The 14,197-nt window shown below is 49.4% G+C and overlaps 1 protein-coding gene across 3 annotated transcripts in view; it reads right to left on the reverse strand.

Moving 5' to 3' along the window:
- NDRG2 (NDRG family member 2) overlaps positions 1-14,197 on the reverse strand; it is a 297,715-nt gene that overhangs the window by 154,354 nt on the left and 129,164 nt on the right. The gene's annotated exons all lie outside the window — the stretch shown is intronic.

A 14,197-nucleotide genomic window follows, 5' to 3' on the forward strand; every position in this document is an offset into this window, starting at 1 on the left:
CTCAGCTACTGCTATGTCCCAGCATTTAGCCCACCATAAGGCGACCGAGGGGCCACTTTCGTATTTCCATAGGAGGGCCATTGCGATTTTTGCGGCCAGTAGTAGGTGATTGCATAGGCGGGGTATTTGTCCAGAGATCGGGAATGCTCTGTCTCCGGTTTCGCCTATGAGGACAATTCCTGGGTCCCAGGATATGGAGAGTCTGGAGATTTCTTTGATATGTTTTAGGACTTCCTTCCAGTATAATTCTGCCTTTGGACAGGACCACAGCAGGTGGAATAGGGATCTGAGGACCGGGCACCCACGCCAGCATGTGTTGGGGATATCTGGGTTGGTTTTATGAATTTGAGTAGGGGTGATATAGTATCTGTAGCACAGTTTGTAGCCCCCTTCCCTGTTTGTGATGCATTGTGAGCTTTTATGCAATCTGGCCCATATTTTCCCCCATTCTTTCACCGCTATTTCCCGCCCGGGATCCCTTGTCCCACTCTGTCATATATCTTTCTTTTTTAGCGGGATCTGACCTGTCTAGGAGCCGGTAGATCGTCAAAGTCCTGCCTCTGCTGGTTGGCGTCGTTAGTGTAAGTTCCAGCGCTGTTGGTTCTCTAGAGCATTTTTCACGGGTTGTTCTGTGGGACATTCAGTGTCTGATTTGGGTGTAGCAGAATCTTTCCCGCTCACCCACTCCGAATTTTATTTTGCACCTTTCGAATGTGATGGGCGAGCCCTCTTCTAGAAAGTCGCTAGTTTTCGCCAGACCTCCTGTTGTCCAGGCTTGGAAGTCCTGGGGGGGAGGGGGGGGGGGGGTTCCTGGTGAGAATTCGGGGTTGTTCCAGACGGGGGTCAGGGGTCCCAAGGCACATCATATTCCCCACTTCCGAGCTGCGGCTTCCCAGCAATAGGTTGTTACGGTTGTGGCTGATAGGGGCTCGCAGTTTGCTTGTGGCTTTATGTTTGGTAGGTGTGGGAGATCGGGTAATGGGACTGGGCACCAGGACTCTGATTTTCCTCCATTTCGGGGGTCTGCTTCTTGTACCCAGGAGAAAGCGTGTGAGAATTGAGTGGCTAGAGAATATCTGGCCAAATCAGAAACTCCCAGCCCCCCCACCCCCCTGTGGTTTCCCCTTCAGCATAATTTACTTGTTAATTCGAGGCATTTCCCCCCACACAAATTCTAGTATTTTCTTTTGTAGATCTTTTATGGCGGGGCCTGGGACCTGTATTGGTAGTGCTGCACAGTGGTATAGCCATCTGGGGATCAGGTTCATATTCACGGCGGTAATTTGCCCGAACCAGGAGATTTCCTGCTGCTTCCACCTTTTGAGGTCGTTTTTCAGGTCGATGATTAATGGCGGGATGTTGCTCGAGTACAGTCGCATTGGGTCTTTAGTGATCTGGACCCTGAGGTATTCAATTGGCCCAGGGGATTGGTAAAAGTGGGGTAAGGGAATCTCTTTCTTGAGTGGGGAGGTTAACAGGTAATGCTGAGGATTTCGATAGGTTAACCTTGAATCCTGATAGGGCCCCGAACTCCACTATTTCCTTCCATAATACCCCCAGGGATGTTGCTAGGTTTGTGGCGGTGATTAGCAAATCGTCGGTGTAAAGCGCGATTTTGTATTCCTGGTCACCCACCAGTATCCCCTTTATGTTCTCATTTTGTCTCATTCTAGCGGCAAAGGGTTCCATGGACAGGGCGAAAACTAGGGGTGATAGTGGGCACCCCTGTCTGGTGCCCCTGGAGATGTGTATGTGACCTGACCTGGTCCCATTAATTCGAAGTTGTGTGGTGGGGGTTTGGTAGTTGGCCATAACCCATGTGGTGAAGTTGGGGCCGAAGCCGAAGTGTTCAAGGACCGCTTGGATATAGCCCCAGTCCACCCGGTCAAAGGCTTCGTAGGCATCTAATGAGATTACTGCCATCCCGATCTTCGTTTTGTGGGCACTCTCGATTAAGTTTATCGTTCGCCCGATGTTGTCGTATGTCCCTCTTGCAGGGATAAACCCCGTCTGATCTTGGTCGATTAAGTTTGGGAGGATCGGCCCCAGTCTTCTAGCTAAAACTTTGGTGAAGATCTTGCCGTCGTTGTTCAGGAGTGATTTCGGTCGGTAAGAATCCGGTAGCTCGGGATCCTTCCCGTGTTTGTGTAGTAGGACTGCGATTGATTCGGCCATTGAATTCGTGACTGTTCTTGTGGATAGGAAGGAGTTAAATAAGGCAGCAAGCTGGGGTGCCAAAACTCTGGCAAATTTTTTGTAAAGGTTTGCAGAAAGTACATCTGGGCCAGGGGTGGAAGATTTGAGGGCTTTGATAGATTCAATGATTTCGTCGGCATCAATAGGGGCTCCCAGGGGTTCTAGCTGGGATGGGCTATCAGGGGGTAGCGCTCTCAGGTATTCTGGTAGCTCATCTAGGACCATGGGATCTTCGGCCATTATGGATTTATGATACCTCATTTGTTCATTGATTTTATCCGTCTCGGAGTAAAGCAGCTGTCCATTTACCCCTCATAGCTTGAGGATATTGCTTCGACTTCGGATCGCTCTTAGCTTCTGCGCTAATATCCTATTTGCTTTGTTCCCTTTATTGTGATAGAACTGTTTTATATATGCTAGTGACTTGGCCGTCTGGTCGGCGCAGTGCATTTCCAGGGCAATCTTCCCTTCCTCAAGGCTCTTTCGGATTTCCTGGAGTATCGTGCTTTTAGCTGAGCTTCTTGTTGGACCATCTCTTTTTCCAGCTTGGTTGTAGCTATTTTTGAAATTCTTCGTTGTTCTGCCCCTGCCCCGATCAGCATGCCTCTAACCACCGCCTTCATCGCGTCCCAGATTATGTTGGTGGGGGAGGACTCAGTGGTGTTTTCCTTGAAGTAGTTGGTTATTGCATCCTCCACTTCGGCTCTGATGCTAATGTCTAGTAAGAGGGAGTCATTTAGTTTCCAGTACCTCTAGGTAGGGTTTCTTTGGCCTGATATGACTAGGTTCACGGAGACTGGGGCGTGGTCGGAGATCACGGAGGTATGGATTTCTGAGCTGTTAACGCATGGGAACAGTATTCCGGAGATTAGGATGAAGTCTATTCTTGACTAGCCCTTGTGAACGTTGGAGAAGTGAGTGTAGTCTCGTGATTTGTCATTATTTAGTCTCCAGACATCTACTGTCTCTGTCTCTCTGAATAGTTTGGCTAGTGTTAGGGCCTGTGTGAAGTCTGCACTTGTGGGGGGAAGCGTTTTGTCCAGCTGTGGGTTTGGCATGGAATTGAAATCCCTGCCGATGATCAGGTGGCCTTCGCAGAAGGCTGAGATGGTCGGAAGTATGTCTGTGATGAAGCTACCTTGGGCTGTATTGGGGCAGTAAAGTGTAACGATCGTGATGGGAAGCTCTATGAAGAAGCCTTTGAGTAGTAGATACCGGCACTCTGGATCTCTCCTTATTGTGATCTTGGACAACAGGATTTTGTGGCCGAGTAGTATTGCTACTCCCCTTTTCTTCTTCCCTGATGAGGCGAAGTAAGCTTTCTTGAATCTCTTGAATTTTATGCGGGGTTCGTCTTCCTTTAATAGATGGGTTTCTTGAAGTAGCACAATGTCTCCGGATAACTGACCCAGTCGGTTTCAACTGATCTGCGCTTTCTTGGTGAGTTCATCCCCTGTATGTTCCAGGAGAGGATTCTTATTTCGTTTTTATCAGCCATTGCCTATTCTGTTGTGTTGAATGAACCTCATGGATCGTTCCCCCCGACCGATTCACTGGGTCCAGTAGCCGCTTTACCGGTTCTGTTGAAGTGGTATTTTGCTTTCTGTTGTTGCATGTTGCATTGAAGTGTAAAAGGACAAAACTGGAGATGAATAATGACCATAGCTTTGGGTTTGTCCGTTTAAGTCCTCCTCCCAACTTTGAAATGGTAGGAGAAACGACATCCTACTGCCACTGGGGAACTGGTGGCACCAATTCGCTCGGTATAGGCCAACTGGGCCGCCGAGATGAATCATGGTGAAGCTCTGCCGCTGCCCGCGCTTCTATATGCATGTTTGCGCGCTACTTGTCTCAACTCAGGTAGATTCGTCGTCGGCATTGGGTGATCCTTGTTTGAGGATTAAGGGCTAAAGGGCCACAGGGCCATTGCTGGATACTCATACCATGTCGCCGTCTTTCTTCGTAGGGCCCCTGAGACTGCGCCATCTGTTGGTTTTGGATCATGCCACCCCCTGAGAGTTGTCCCGTTGAGGGAGGTTTGTGTCTTCGGATTCAGAGTCGTCTTCTGCTCTTCTTTGGCCCATGAGTTTCTCTGCTTCTTTCATAGACTGTATTTGTCTCTGGGCTCCCTCCCAACTAAATTTTTCTGAAGTGGGGAATCCCCAGTGGTATGGAATTTTCTTTTCTTGTAGCCAGACTGTCAAGGGCCGCATGGTTTTCAGTTTCTGGAGAGTTGAGTTCGCTATGTCTTGGTAAAGTGAGATCGTAGATCCTCAGAAGGTGATCTGTCGCATTTGCCTTGCTTCCCGCATTATATCCTCTTATTTGGAAAAAGTGTATCCTGGCCAGCACATCTGGGGGGGTGGGGGGAACGTGGATGTTTTCCTTGGGATTGTTCTGTGTACTCGGTCTATTTCCAGGGGGGGGGGGGGGGGGGAGATCCGATATGTAGGATTTCAATTCTGCCTCTGGGATAGAAGTTGGAATTCCTCGGACCCTGATATTGTTCCTCCGTGAACGTTTTTCCAGATCCTCCTGTTTTGCTTCCAGGGTGTTGCATCTCAACTCAAGGGCGGCTATTCTGTCCTTGTCGTGTTCAATTTCAAATCTTTGGTCGCAGACATCCGATTCTATTTCGGTGGTTCGATGCTCTACCTCCCTCACCCTTTTATCCAAGGAGTTGATTTTTTTGGTAACTTCTTGAGTGCTTTTTTGTATTTCCTTGGTTAGGGCTGATAATAGGTCTTGTAGATCGGTTTTAGTCACAGCTTGTAGTGGGTAGGGCTCCAGACCTGCTAGTGTGGTGGGGGTGCTGTTCTTGCTGGAGGCCTCCTCAGGTTCAGCTTTCTTAGCCCTTTCAGCGGCTGAGGTAGCCATAAGGGCGGCAATGTCAGTTTGTTTCGCCGACTTCCCGCTTTTAGACATTTTGTGGGTGGCGGATTTGCGTGGTTTGGCTTCTATGTGGTTGTTCCAGCGAGCACTATTGTGCGAGCAGATGTGGAACTGGTGATAGTTCTCCGTGCCCCTCTGCGGCTGCCGTCGGTAAGGCGAGTTGAGATGTGCTGCTTGGTGGTAATCGGGCGGTGGTGAACTTGGGAGTTTGGGGGGGGGGTTGTGTTGACTCTGGGGGACCAGCTCCGGGACCACCCGAATCAGGCCAGGTCGCCCTCCTTCCCTCCCTCCCCCCCCAACTCCTCACCTCTTTCCCTCAGATGCTGGTGTGCTGATATGATGCTGAGTGGGGCTGCCAGACCGGAGGTTCACCGACCCTCTGGATGGTCGCTTCAGAGAGCAGCTTTCTCTTCCTGGGTGCTGCGGGCTGCTTTTCGGTTCTCCGCTGTGAGTGTGGGAGCCGGATGGGTGGTAGGGCTCCAAGTAGAGGGGTCTATGTGATAGGGACCGCCTGGGCGGATGATCAGGTCCGCAGCCCCTGCAGGCCCGTGGAACGTGTGTCCTTGGCACATGAGGGTGCCGGTGAGAGGGGTGCGGATCACAGCGGGGGCGGGGGAATGCGTGTCTGGTAGCTGGTGTCGGAGTCCGTGCATTCGGCGGGAACGGCGGGAGGGATCCGCGGCAGGGGTGGTGGGCGGGAGAAGCCCTTCTGCTGTCTCTAGAGGTTTATGGCAGGCTAGCCCTGCTGCTGTGCAGGGTGATTTGGGTCCAAGCGGCAGGAGGTGGCGAGATGAGATCCAGCCCTGGAAGGCTGGCAAGTCTTGGGTCCTCGGCGATTGTTGCAGGGGGTAGCTGTGGTGGACCGGCTCAGGGGTGAGTCAGATCGACGTGTGCTGGGGGTTCTTCCCAGCTGTTCGGCACCCAAAGCGGGGGAGGCGGAGACCCCGGCCAGGAGCCCCGGGAGAGTCGCTGAGTGTGTTGCTCCGCCGAGGGAGGAGGTAGAGTACGGGGGCCTCCGCTGGCTGGCTGGGCTGGAGTGCGAGCCCCCGGTCTCGGTAAGGGTGGGAGGGAAGGCTGGGATGAGTCCTCTTGTGGGGTTCGTGTTGAAAAGGGCTAGGTAGTCTTTCCGCTGTGCCGGGGAAAGTGGAGCCGGGCGGGGGATAGCGAGCTGAGCCCGGTAGGTGGGGGATGTTCTCAAATCTCATTCTCTCTGCCCTTACTAATATACACTTTATGTGCTCAGAGTTGGATTACTATTTGCCATTTACACTTTTTATTGTATTGTTTCTGTTGAACTGTACAGCACTTTGGTGAAAGCTCTTTATAAATCACAATAAATACAAATACAGGACACCCCAGCAATCTGACTTGTGTCACCTTGGAAGCTTTTGTCCCAAGGGGCACCACTAAAGGTGAAGGAAAAGTGGACCGTCCATTTTTTTAAATTCTACTGAACTTAAATTTGATTTGTATATGGACATTGAAGTTGTGAGGCAGCTGTTCCAGCTCGCGGCCAAAATTAGGAAAATCGCTGGGAGAAAAAGAGTTTCTGTTTCAAATTGAACTCGGGTACCACTTAAGGCAAAGGAGGGGTGTGTACGGAGGGCCACCTAGTCTTCACTGACAATATGGAAATGTTTGAGAGACCACAGAGCTTTAATCTCCGTCAGAACGTGGGAAGATTTGACTGCCACCAGAAAAACAAAAGTTACTCACCCTAGTGACTACTGTACTCCTAGTCCATAGTCCCCTTTCCTGCATACTTGTGGGATATTCTGTCCTTCGGGACGGTACAGGGTACTTTTTGATCGCATACAAAAATATTGTCCATTTATTTTTACACAGGGCCAGTGTGTGTGTGGCTTTATTCCATCCTTCCGGAACCCCACCCAGCACCTCGCCCTTCAGTCCTTTTCTATCGTCAAGGTCAGTAGACATACAAGAAATTCGAGATAACTTTTTGTAGAGGGGAAGGTGGGCAGGCATATGCAGGAAAGGGTAGTATGAACTAGGAGTATGTTAGTAACTACAGTGAGTAACTTTTGTTTTACTCTTACATCCCGTCCCCTTTCCTCCATACTTGTGGTAGATTCACAAGCATTGATGTATAAACTGGGTGGATGGAAAACTACCTTACTTAAAGAGGTTCCTAAGAGTATGTGAACTAAGGTCGAGGTAATATTGTTTACAAAACACTTTGCGGGAGGCCCAAGTGGCTGCCTTAACGATGGTTTGCCAAGGAATGTATTTTTGAAAAGCTACTGCAGAAACTTTGCCCTGCACCAGGTGTGCATGGATGCCTTTAGGGGCTCATAGTCCCTAAACTGTGTAAGCTCCGAAATGCAGGATGTTAGCCAGCAGGAATTGGAGGCTTTAGAGTGATGTGTTCCATTCTAATTTGCCAAACGTGACTAAGAGATAAGAGGAGGTTCCGAAGTCTTTAGTTCTTTCTCAATAGAACTTGAGAGCCCTCCTAACATCAGGGTTGTGAAGGATCCATTCGGCATATGACGCTGGGTCTAGAAAAAACACTGGTAAGGAAATCGACTTAATATAAATGTCGAAAACCTTCTTCGGTAGAATGGAAAGGTGCATGCGAAGCACCTTCGTGTCCTTATTGAAGGCAAGAAAAGGTTCTTCAATAGAGAGCCTGAAGCTCCCCCATTCTTCTGGCTAAAGTAATGAGTCCAGAAAGGCCACCTTCCAGGTGAGCAGTTTCAATGGGCTCAAAAGGTTAATGGCAAAGGGCGTGGAGTACCACGCTGAGGTCCCATTTCGCCTGTGGTGGCTTGACAGGAGTAAACAGGTGCAGAAGACCAGACAAATGCCATTTTATCACTGGGTTTCTTGGGGGAGGAAGGAACATGAGTCAATGTTAAGGTAAGAACCAATAGCAGACAAGTATGTTTGACAGGAATGTATACGAATGCCTGTATATGCCAGGTCTGATATGAAAGAGAGGAGACAATCAAGTGAGGCATGACGAGGCTCAAGATGTTTTATCAAGGCACCAGTGACAGAACCTAATGCTTTTGGTCATGTAATGAGCTTGTGTGGAGAGTTTGTGTGCTGCTTGAATGGTGTGCATATTCGCCTCTGAAAGACTGAACTTTGCTAGGGACCTGACCTCAGGAACCAGGACGCCAAGCTGAGGGATTGTGAGGAGGGATGCCACACCTGTTGTTCATTCTAGTGAATGAGATTGGGAATCTCCGGCAAATGATCGGAGGATATACTGATAGATGCATTAGCTCCGGGAACCAGAACATGGCTGGCCCCATAGAGTTATGAAGACTACAGTGCAGTTGTGCGCTTTCCTCAGCTTCAACAATGCCCGATGGATCAAAGGGAGTGGTGGAAAAGCAAACGCTGACATCCGCTTCCATGAAATCTCCAGTGCATCGTCAAGAGATCCCAGAACTAGGCCTTTCCTGGAGGCATAAAGCGGAACACCCTGAAGAGTGTTGCAAACAAATCTACGGAAGGAGTCCCCCACTCTGAAAAGATCTGGGACAGAACTTGATCATTTAATTCCCACCCGTGGTTTGCTACAGACTGGCTACTGAGGGAGACTGCCACTATGTCCTCTTGGCCCGGGATATGCACTGCCTGCTGCCAAATACTGGTCTGTACTGCCCATTCCCAAATCTGAATGGTAAGGTCTACTAGAAGCAGCGACCAAATCAGAACAACTTTGTTGGAGATAATGGGCAGAAAAGCTTTCAAGGCAAGAAAGATTGCTAGAAGCTCAAGGTATGACGATACCTGTCAAGGGCAGACCATAGGTTGAAAACCTCTAAGTGTTCCAACATTGTGCCACAGCCGAGCAGGGAAGAATCTGTTAACGTGACTTGAGGGGACGTAGCCAAGAATGATATCCCCACTGAAAGATTGGTGAAGTCTGACCACCAGCAGTGGTCGACTGTCTTTAGCAGAGGCACTGGAATCAAGCGAGAGTGTGGGCGTTAAGTGTGTCTAATTTTCAATATCTCCAGAGGGATAAGACACAGGAGGCCATTAGCCCTAGGATCCTCTGAAACCAACATGCCAACCTGTGGGTGGAACTGTGGAAAAGGGAGGATGTATGCATTAAATCGCTCATCCGGTCTTTGGTCCGAAAAAACTTGGCACTGACCATGTTCCATCAAAAACCAAAGAAAATCAGGTTCTGCAAGACCGTCATGGATTATTTTCACAGGTTCATTGACAGTGCCAGCTTGAAGAGCAGCTGGAGTAGTAAGTGCATGTGTGTCACTGCTTTGGGGAGAGTCACTGTATACAGATAGATATGGACTCCTCCAAGCCCGAGGAACGCTGCTATTACAGCCATCAGCATTGTAAAAACTCCCAACGCGGAGCTCAACCCAAAGGGGTGGACTCGGTATTGATTTTTCGCCCGCTACCATTAAACTGAGGTATTTGCGGTGTTGGAGCCATATTGGTACATGCAGGTATGCATTCTGAAGATCTACCTCACAGAGCCAATCGCCCCTTACAAGGGAGGAGAGGATTTGCATGGGTGTGATCATCTTGAATCTCTCTTGGGGGTATGGAGATTGAAATCGGACAGGTCCAAAATAGCGCACAGGCCAGCCTGGTTGGACTTCAGCACTGTAAAAATGCAGGAAAAGAAACCCAAGCCCTCTTCCGCCAGAAGGACTCCTGCTACAGCCTCCAAATCCAAAAGCTGAGCGCTGTGCACAGAGAAGGTGACCTTGTCTGATGTAGAGGACAGGATGGAGGAATTGCCAGAATGGGGAGGCGGAAACCCGAACGGGCTACATCTCCTCATCAGTGGAACTGTGGAAGAGTTTGTTGTCCTCAAAGGGAAGATCTAGAACCTTCTCCTGCACCTCCTTTGAGAATTTGGTTGCACATAGCCACGCTTGGTGGATGATGTCAATGCCAATCATAATGCTGTGGGCAGAAGTATCGACATGATGCACGACAGCCACTAGCAGTTCCTGAGTCAGGACTCTGGCATCGGACAAGCCTGTCTTCAAATTTTGAAGTCTGTCATGGGGCATGAACTGCTCGAAATGTGAAAGTACTCTTGCATAATTTTAGATTAGCAGCAAATTTGTCGAGATCATCAAGAGACGGAGTGGCGCGTGGAATGGCGAGAGCTAGCTCAGGCTACTTTCCCGCTCCGCCAGAGGGGGCACAGGCATTTCCACTGGCCTGGGAGGTGGCAGCTGAGGAGGCATCTCCCTTGGGGCAGCAGGCTCTGGTGAAGATTTCCCTTAAGAGGTCTTTACACTATGACTTCATAGGGTCGGAGTGCATCAGGTTTTGGAAACGACTGAAGAATGCTTCCTCTGAAGATGGCCTCAGCTGTGGAGTAAGGAGTGGACAATCAAGCAGACTGTGCCTACACAAGTCTGTTCAGACTGGTTGCCAAGATGGTGCCCCCATCCATGGTAGGTCCACATGGTGCAGACGTTCAGATGTTGGGAGGAAACGATAACGTTGGTGGAAGGGGCATTCTTGTATTCCATTCCAAAGGTTGATTGAATGTTCCCCCTGCAAACACCCCCCCTCACCTCACTAACCGCCCTCCCCCCCCCAAGGATGCAGACGGCAAAGATTTAGGCCCGTCATCTAGGCCTGAAGCTACTGCGGGCCCTGACAAAATGGGCGTCCCAGAAGGCGCTGCCAAAATGGCCAACAGCCGACGCTGGTACAGGCACTATTTTGAGATCCTTTGTGGTGACACACGTCACAGGTCTTTTAGAAGGCATAATGGATTTGGCTGTTATTTTAGGACTCCTATGCGCTCCCTCAGACTGTCCGATAGTATGTCTAGCTCCTGTGAGGGGGGGAAACTCGTAACTTAATCCGGTCTTGTTTGCCCAGAACGATCCTCAGCATTGCTTTACCTCTTTAAGCCCCTTTTAGGGGAACCTCTGGATTGACCCCAGTACTTTTAGCCCCCAAAAGGAGGAACCTCAGAGGAAACTGCATTATTCATTTTAGACCCTGCCCTGATGACGTTAAAGCCCTTCCAACTCCATCCATAACTAGATGACCCTGAGAAGGAGTCACCTGGGCGAGGTGACCTGAAAAGAAGAGTAGTTACCGACGACTTCTCTTCAATTAAAATTTCATAGGTGTACCGGAGGGAAGCTGTGGATGACCTCTTCCCACCTGAAGAGACTTCTTTGGAGAGCCTGGCCTGAGGGAGTCTCAGAAGAATCACGCGTCCCAACGATGGTCTGGGCCCAGGTACTCGAAGCAAAGCATGCGAGGGTCTGCCACCACGTAGCGACACCCGCAGAAGTACACAAGGCAAAACTCTTATCCTCCGACATAAGCAGATGAAAAGAATAAGACTGCATTACCGGGGTAAGAAATTTGAAGGACAAAAGCAGGGAAGATAAAAGAAAACCTGCGATGCTAAGTGCATCCGATCACGAGTGCGTAGAGAAAAGAGATGCATTAGGAGGGGCTAAAGCCACACACACTGGTCCACTGTTGAAATCACAGAAGGACAATATCTTTTGATGCTATCAAAAAGTGCCCCGATCCCATCCTGAAGGACCGAATATTGCATAAGGATATAGGAAAGGGGACGGGGCGTAGGCGTACGACTGTTGTACAAGTCATGAGCCTTTAGTCTGGAAGCCCATCAGTTCAAAGGGCTAGTGCCTCAAAAACAAAATAACTTCATTAATTCACCTTCCAGGAGCGGTGGGGATGTCAAATCTCTGGCTGCTTCAATGAGAGCCCACTGAAGTGTCTCTTCACCACTGGGTTCGGAAGGGCCCAAATGGGAGCATCAGTTTTCAGATCGGCCCAAAAGGCCGAAAGGCAAGTACACCAGGAGTGCACTTTTATGACTGAACCCTTCTGCCATGAATTAGCGATCATCATTCAATTAACACTTGGCGGATTAAAGCCATTTAAATGGCATCAGTGACAGCCTTTTGATCACCTACTAGAATAATACGGTCTAGTTGAATGCCTTGTTGCGTGCCCCATTCGAAGAGGTCTACCAAAGACTGTTTGGAGCAGTCTCTGTGGCCAATGGAGAGCTCAGTCGTCCTATGCCTGTAGGGCCCTATGCAAGAGCTCTCAGAGTGATTGGCCTGTTTTCGGTGAGGAACTGCCCTATTAACCTCTATTGGAGAGAGAACACGTGGAGAGGCGCTGGGGTGCAGTAACTACAAGTCCCTATGAGGAGCAGACCTTGAGCCTACTAAACAGTCGCCATAATGAGCATCACTGTGAAGACGTTTACCAAACCCCAAAACACAGCTCCTATTCAATGCGCTGCTCCATACCACGGTGGGAAACTTTAGGTTTGGGCCGGGAGCATGTTCAATGGAGGTCCCTTGCAGAAGGTGTGCTTGTGTATCTAATCCATTGCACGTGTTATCAATTAAATGCTGATAAGTGCAACTGACAGGTGAGGGAAAACCCAGCCACCGATGCCATCTCAACGTCATTCAGATAGATAATAATTGTTTATAATTAGCGCCTCCATGTTTCTCGTGCCACCCAATCCGCATCATCAATGAGAGCCAGGCTGGGCAAAGACCAAGTCCCCTTGAGAGAGGCTTTAGTATTTTTATTTGCATGCAAACCTCCAGCCATGTCACGGAATGTAGGTAAAGATTGAGAAGTATAGGTAACAGGTTCTCCACAACATGGCCTTGGGTCAATTTCCGATCCTTCACAGCACCGCATGGGAGGCTCACAGACACACACACACACACACACACACACACACACACACATCTCCTCGGGGGGTCTGCGACCTTTGGCTCTACAAATGTTTTGAACTACACCACCCATCAACCCCAGTCAACATAGTCAATGGTGAGGCTGATGGGGGCTGTAGTCCAAAACATCTGGGGAGCTACAGGTTGCAGGCCCTTGGCTATCATAGCCTGTGCCATTGCGCCGATTCCCTATTATAAGGACTGGATTCCCACCGAGATTCCCTCCCCCGCCGGCCCCCCCCCCAATAGCGCAGGGTAGGCTTTCATTGGTTCCCCATAGTGTTTCACGAGCTTGAAAACAGATGCACCTCTGCTCCAAAGGCAAATAGCGCCCAAAGGAATCACCCAAATTGCAGTCTGTGCTCTCAACGGAATTCCTCATTGTACTGCCTGGGCCCTTGCAACAATTCCCAGTTACCTGGACTGCAGCTGCCCCACTATAGCACATGTTTTGTGCACTTACATGCTCTCCTGCCCCCCCCACCACCATACCTCACATTAGCGTACACCGATCGGTGTGCACTCACGCTCTTTCACTATTGCACTATAGTACACATTGCACTGCCTACGCTACAGCACACGCCCTAATCATAGCCTTGCCCATCGCCCTATCCCTATAGCACAGTCTGCGCTCTCACACAGATTTGTGCCTACCCTACGGGGGTAGAAGTGAGCAGGGACTAGTGGGGTAAGTGTTTCACTACTTTGATGGTTTGCTACTTTTTGGTAACTATTTTCACAGTTCTGCAACTTTTTTTGCAGTTCAAGCCTACCTCTGTATGTGACTCCATAGGCTCTATATAAAGTGAATATTTTTAGAATCCTGATTGGCTGGAAGGAATAACCTACTACATAAAGTGCTGTACTCTATGCCCCCTAACGCACACCTGCCGGTGTTACAGTTCCTCTGCTTTTTTTAAGTTTTGCTATCTCGTGGTGCTGGAAAGGATGCCCAGGATGAAACTACTGGCACAGGAAGGGAAGGGAAGACAGGAGAGGGATGTGGTGAGAGGAGGGCGGCAGCCTGGGGTCGTTTGGATTTTTACCCTCTCATGGCCATGCTGGTCCCTATGGTCATTGTCACCCACTACTTGCCCCTCAGTCGCACAGACATACATTTTTGGGATGATTTTGTACTAGCCCTTTGCTTTTTCGTGGATGTTAGTGTTATTTATATTCTTCTGTATTCTGAAACGTAATGGTTTAATTACAGCTGTAGACCAGCTCCACTGTATTAAAAAACGTGTTAACCAGGCGTGCCTCCAGCCCCTTTATAAGCAAAGTGTGTCCTTGCATCTGTTCCTCACACTAAATTCCTGTTAAAAACAACCACTTGAGAGGACAGCAGTTTTGACTCTTGTATAGGCATTAGTTAAGCATTTTCC

This window comes from Ambystoma mexicanum, chromosome 13 (assembly GCF_040938575.1).
Source record: "Ambystoma mexicanum isolate Mex_15411 chromosome 13, UKY_AmexF1_1, whole genome shotgun sequence".
Classification (NCBI taxonomy): Eukaryota; Metazoa; Chordata; class Amphibia; order Caudata; family Ambystomatidae; genus Ambystoma; species Ambystoma mexicanum.